At 41.9% G+C, this 6850-nt stretch overlaps 1 pseudogene; it reads left to right on the top strand.

Moving 5' to 3' along the window:
* The first annotated feature begins 807 nt into the window (after positions 1-807).
* LOC148017875 (14-3-3-like protein pseudogene) lies at positions 808-1568 on the top strand (annotated as a pseudogene).
* The last annotated feature ends 5282 nt before the right edge of the window (positions 1569-6850 follow it).

The following is a 6850-nucleotide window of genomic DNA, read 5'->3' as shown; positions in this document are numbered from 1 at the left end:
GTGCAAGTGTTTTGGAGATATGCTACAAGAAGGACATTTAAAGGAGGAAGCAGAGTTGCTGCAAGATATGCCTCTTGCAAATAATCTTGGTTGCTTGGATGTCAATGTAGAATTAATGCAAAAGGCATGGTGACATATTACTAGCACAACAAGGCTTTGACAAAAATTATGCTCATGTCAGACTTTTATAAAAGTGCTGGAATGAGGAAGGTCGCTTGCCTAATTTTGATATGCTAAAACAAGAAAAAGAAAAACTAAAGATAGAAGAGAAAAGGAAGGGGAAAAGAGACTAATTGGGAGAGAGAATTCAAATGGGAAAGGAGGGAAGATCGGACGGCCTATGGGGGGGGAAAGCTTTTTCTGTCTCATTTTTTTTCGCTCAGTCTGTTTTTGGAGATGATGATGTGTGGTCTACCTGTGTATCACGGATCTACATGCGGCAGAAAGAGTCTCCGCTGGGGGGCACACCCAATGAATCAGTGGCCTTTGCATTCTTCTGATGGAGAAAAGGATTGCTCAGGGCCTCCCTCTCCCTCCATCTCTCTCCTTCCGTGCTCCTCCGTCTAGAGAGAACGGTACTAAGAAGGAAGAGGATATGAGCTTCTCCTACTCCTCCGTCCTCTCACACTCGACCATCTGCTGATTCCCATTGCAGCTCGGCGGATCAGCCATGCTTGTGTACAAGCCGCGACTCGTTTGGCAGCTGCTCGAGCTCCCTCCAGCCCTATAGCTGCGTCCGAATTCGCCATCGTTGTAGTAGTCAAGGTGTAAATATTCGTCTTCGGTCCGCCCGATCACAAGGGGAGGATGAACCTCGACCATCTCCATGCTAGCTCAGCAGGAGACAGGCTTTTCCAGCCGTTGAAGCTGGTGCAGGGAGAGCTGTCGTGAATCTATGCAGCGAGAGATTGTCAGAAAATCAGAAACGTCATCGGAGCACGTCAGGCCTCTTGGCGCATCGTTTCCTCGATCGAGCAGAAGGAAGAGAACAAGGGCAACGAAGAGCATGTCGCTCTCATCAAGGAGTACAGGGCCAAGGTGGTTGCCGAGCTGAGCAAAATCTGCTGCAACATCCTGGAGCTCTTGGATAGTCACCTAATTCCTACTGCAAGTGCTGCCGAATCGAAGGTATTTTATCTGAAGATGAAGGGAGACTATCATCGTTACCTTGCTGAGTTCAAGACGGGTGCTGAGCGTAAGGAAGCGGCAGAAAATACCTTACTTGCCTACAAATCTACTCAGGAACTTGCAACAGCAGAGCTAGCACCTACTCATCCGATCCGTCTTGGGCTTGCTCTGAATTTTCCAGTTTTCTATTAAGAGATTCTTAACTCTCCAGTTCGGGCTTGTACAATGGCAAAACAGGCCTTTGATGAAGCAATATCAGAGCTTGACACCCTTGGTGAGGAGTCGTATAAAGACAGCACGCTAAACATGCAACTTCTACGGGACAACCTCACGCTTTGGACTTCTGACATGCAGGAGCAGACAGATGAGTGAATGTGTGCCTACAATTAAAGTAAATTTGTAGCCTTGTTACAAGAGCAGATTTCAGTGTCTACAGAAAGGAGGTAGTTGTAAGTGTGTATTGTAACAAAAGAGCTTTCAGTGATGGTACTACTACTTGATCTTGATATGGACTGCCCAAGAGTAGAATCCAGTGGTTGGCGTGTATGATTATTCTATTGGAGGTAGAAGAGGCTGAAGTATTTTGCTTTTGTGAATCGTTGTGTGGTGGTTCTGTATATGCAGCTCAGATAGCCAGGTTTAATAGAGTCTGGTGGTGGCACTGGCTATGATGCGAAGGCTACATTTTATGTTCCTTGTATGCCTGGGGGACTACTGTAGCTGTAGACAACAAACATCAAGGTTGATTGAATGGTGAATTCTTCAGTGGATGTTTCCTTTGAACAAGAAAAATTGGTCTTATGCCAATGATAAAACAGGATGAGAAAGATGACAAACTCATAGCTGTTTGTTTTTGATGATTCTAAGTTTTGACATTACAAAGACAACTGAATCCTTCCTCCACACAGACTTGCTGAATTCTGAATGCAAGCCTATATGCTAAAAGCATAACTGTCTTCAAAAACCTGAATGTAAACAGTTTATGAGATACTTCAGATTATTCTGAACATGAATTTCTTGTAACTCATTTTGACAAGCAATATAATGACCTTTGACATCAAAAATTTGAGTTCTTCTTGTTAGACTCTTCCTTTGCTGTACCTTGAACCCCGTGTTCTGCAGCTCTTGCACGATCTCTTTGACATCGTAAAGAACCATATAAATCTCTCTAACAAGAAGTACCATCGCAAAGCCATACATATACTTGTGGAAAGAGAGTGCTTTTCAAATGTCTGCAGGACAATAGATTCAAAGATACTCAATATAGATGGAGTGAATATAAGTCTCAAGTTTCATATTGTTGATTTTTTTAGGGACCCTTTTTTAGTTTACCAACTTGTTACATTTTTTCTTGTAGTGCTAAGATTATCCTAACTCATATATGCGGTGGATAAGGGAGCAATGTATTGAGTTGATTTTGGATAGGGTAATCACACTAGTTGATTCCGACTCCCCTCCACAAAACCACGAAACATGCATAATAAAAGAACCCACAATCTGATCAGCATAGATAATGTCTCCGAACACCTTATGAATCGCATGGAAGGTTCCACTTAAGATTTCCATAGGTTGCCATTTAGTACTTGTTGATAGAAATATATCTATAACCAAGAATTCATTATTAGTACTTACTTAAATGAAAAAAAATTACATATGTTATCAACTCAAGTCCTACAATGTGTTTGCTGCAAAACATGCTTGTTTGGAGGCAAGTGCATATCCTTCGCCATGTAAACATGTTGCAGTTTGATAACCCACCCTTCATGCATAATTTTGAAAGAAATGATACAACCCTTCCACTGATGTTTCATATTCTCTCGTTTTTTTCTTTTCACCTTGTGAGAGTCCTTGCAAGAGGGCAGCATGGCAACCTAATCGTTTATACGAAAGATCTTTGGCTCCCAATTTATTATCAACTCTGTGGCGATAGATAGTGCAAGATTTTACAGAATGAGAAGAGTGCCTTCTGGATGCCATACTTAAATTAAATCACAGAGAAAGAAGCTCATTGAGAAAGATGAATGAACTAAAAAGTAGAGAAAGAAGCTCAGCGTGAAAGGTGAATGAACTAAAAAGGAATATTAAGAAGACTAATGAAAATATATTGGGCGCCAAAAAGTTCTCGACTTTCAAAAAAATCATCATTAACTTCACAAAAACTTTATTATGTCATTTGTCTGATTTTAAAAGTAAATAAGGACTTCGGGACTACCAAAACATGCTAGACTTTGGAGATTTTGGCTAAAAAGGAGGAGAGAATCACGAAGTGGACTCTACTATCTCCAAAAAAGAGGAGACAAGAATACCATATTCTTGCACATGTGGCAAACTCTCTTTGGCCCTTTTCTTAATCCTGTGATTAACAAAAGTGCATTTTCTGAAGCATTTTTGGCCCTAATGTCGGCTTGACGGTCCTTGTCAAAGGACATAAACCAACTATTTGGTCCCGAAAAACCCTAGATTTAAAAACCACCACTTGTTGGAGACTCCTGACAAACGCATCACTGATGGGACATAAAATGAGCCGGCACTGGCTATGGCAATAGTTGGACCTCATGCATATGAAAGACAATCCCAACACACGGCCTCCTGGGCGAGGAGCATCTAAAACTCACTTTGCACTAAATGCTTATGACAATTTTGCATTTTTTTCCAATATGTAGTCCAACGTTCACCTTCCCTTCTCCTCGGAGAGAGATCCCATAACATATAGGCATAATGCCTCGAAATTCACACATAGGGAAGCACCTCTCGGTAGATTGCCATGGCTCCACTACAACTCTCCTACACCTCGGGGATTAGCTCCAAGATGCGTCGCTCCAACATATAAAACATAATGCATAAAATACACTCTTTCATAATTTAGCGTTCCAGGATATTTTGATTTGCCTCACAAAACGTTCCCCAAAGGAAGCACCCGTCTAAACCTACAGCTTAGGTTTCCTGTCCTCTCAACATTGGTCAAAGTTTATCAAACAAGTGCAATGCATTCTAGGAGATACCACGTGGCATGCTTGATGCAAGGTGTATGAAAATTGTGCACAACCATTTTATGATTAAAAACAACCATGTGGGGTGCACAAAACAGTCCTTTCATGAATTTTAACTAAGCGTTACGTGTCGCGTTGCTTTAGGGACTAGCACCAGAACTTCTATGCTACTAGTCACCTGTATTTAAGTATGGAACGATGTCGTATTGCTGCGCATTCGAGGTGTGAAATCCACCCAAAAGTTGCGTGTATGGGATTTGATACTTTGTACATATTTAGTTGTTGTGATTATACTTTTGTTCTGTGTAGGCAGTATAGTGAAGAGGGTTTGGAGCAAGAGGAACTTATCAATAATGCTCTAGTTGGCATGTCTTGCCAAGTGGTCAGTCAACCTAGACGAGGAGGTTTTGATCAACAGTTCACAGGAGCTTTGGGAGATGTGGCTGAGACAGGACAGTTGAGCAGAGCAATAGCACTGATCATAGGGTAAGCATTGCATTTGGATTCACAAAGTAAAGGTTGAGCATAGACGACCTCATGCCATTGCTTGGGAGGTTATGATAGAGGCAGCAGAATATCAGCTTGGTGCTAATTTAATAGATACTTCAAAGTTTAAATGGGGGAACTTGGAGGATGAACCACAGAAAAGAACAACTGAGGTGGAAGAATCAACACATCAGAGAATGAGTCCTGTTCATAGAGCTGAATACTCCAACCCTGCCATACATACTCTCTCCTTGGAGCACTCAAACCTTGGTGAGGGTTCTCATCCTGCAATACCTTTTGCTGTTTTTGATGAGATCCAAGAAGGGTCACCTGCAGCACTTGATGGCCTCATGTTCGGAGATCAGCTTCTCAAATTTGGAAGTGTAGAAGGTGGAGATCATCTTCTGCCAAGGCTTGCAAGTGAGGGCCAGATGAATGAAGGTAATGCAATACCTATTATTGTCATGAGACAAGGGATTCAAGTGCACTTAACTGTAACTCCAAGGAGATGGTCGGGTTTTGGTTTCCTTGGGTGCCTTTTGGTTTAGTACTTTTTGGTATTTTAGTTTAGAGCATAGTTTGGATACAAAGACAATAATGGAACCTGCTTTTGTATTGGCTGGAAGGAAGCTTTTCTGGGGAGGAAAGCCAATTTGGGGGCGGCTTTTTTAGTCTGAAGGGGAGGAAGAGCTGAAGGGGGATGGATCCTAAGTTCCTCTGCAACCAGAGGTATGCGAAGAAGCACAACAGGGTAGAAAAGGAGTCCGAGTCGGAGGAATAGAAGCTAAGCTGAGTTGCAAGATTGCAGACGGACTGAAGATGCAATGCATAAGTTTTGACGGCTAGATGCCTTGCTGCCCAACAAATTGTTGTATGCGAAAAACGTTATTGCTATGAACTACCGAATTAATCTTTTTATCATGGGTTCATGTGTTTGTCGAAAAAAATTTCCAAGCGGTGCTATCGTCAAGGCTTGCCAGTTAAACAGCAACTATGGCCAAGTCGAAGAATCACACCGCACACAATCAATCTTACAAGGCGCATAAAAATGGTATCAAGAAGCCGAAGAAGCACAAGTACACGTCGAGAAAGGGGATCGACAAGGACGAGAGCTCTAAATACACGCGAATTCAGCAGGAATAAATTAATCGTTACTCAGTATCGGATGCTGCACATGGAGAAAGGGGGGAAACATTAATAACAGTTTTTGCAGGCTCTAACCGATACAAGCAACGTGCATTAACACTCGCTGGATTCAACAAATGCTAGACTCGATGCATCATCATAACAGCTCCAGACAAGGTTTTACAAGCTTTTACCTTCTTGCTCATGGATACATCGGCGCTAGCTTCAGACATTGGTAATATAGTCGAGGCATTTGTTCAGGCCGGCTGGGCAGAGCTTTCTCAGATGAAAGAAATTTGGAGATCTACAGGTTTCACATTCATCCACGAGGCTAGGCCAGAGAACGTAAATCCTACCTCTTTTATGCAGGCTTTGTATTCTTCTACCCTTGGTAAGGTCATTTACGAAGTGATATGCCATGGCTAAGAAGACTAGGGGGTCTCTATGTGCTCTACATACTTTATGAAACTCAGCTCTTTGCCCCTCCCTTCAAAATCTATCTGTCTCCAACTGGCTGCAAGTGATTGTATGATCATGGGAAAGATATGTTGACAGATACATGCATTAGAGAGATGTTTCTATGGATGCTTACTGCTGCTAGAAAGGGTTAATATTTATACAATGTCAAGTGAATACATACCATCTGCTGGTCGATACCAGGACAAAGGTTACATGTATGAGAGATGTAAAATACAAATTTGAAGGTTACAATCAAGAAGAAACGCAAAGATTTTCTGGGTTTTAGAATGGTCCATGCAAGTCAATACATGGTAGCTCTAACAACTCTGCTTCAGACTCTGTTGTACTGTATGGATAGTAGAATTGATATACTGGCTATTCGGATTTCTTCATCTTGAACCTTGTATTTGTTATTGGCAGAAATAAAACAGAGTCTTGGCATCATTTTCTCATCTTGCTTATTCGCCTGATTGATTTTCTATCCTGAAATTAGTCAAGGTCCTCTGTGGTCGCAACTTTGCTTTCGAACCTTCGACATCTTTGGTGAACCCGACGTGAAAGTGTCGCAGAAATTTCAGGATAGGAGATACTTCAGCATCTATTTCAGCCTCTTCTACAATTCCAGGTGCGTCCTCTACTTCATCTCCATCAATGACTGCTGC

Source organism: Lygodium microphyllum, chromosome 21, assembly GCF_053477565.2.
Source record: "Lygodium microphyllum isolate KBCC chromosome 21, Lygodium_microphyllum_v1.1.10, whole genome shotgun sequence".
Lineage (NCBI taxonomy): Eukaryota > Viridiplantae > Streptophyta > Polypodiopsida > Schizaeales > Lygodiaceae > Lygodium > Lygodium microphyllum.
The sequence above is the reverse complement of the archived record's forward strand: the minus strand, read 5'-3'. Positions and strand labels throughout refer to the sequence as shown.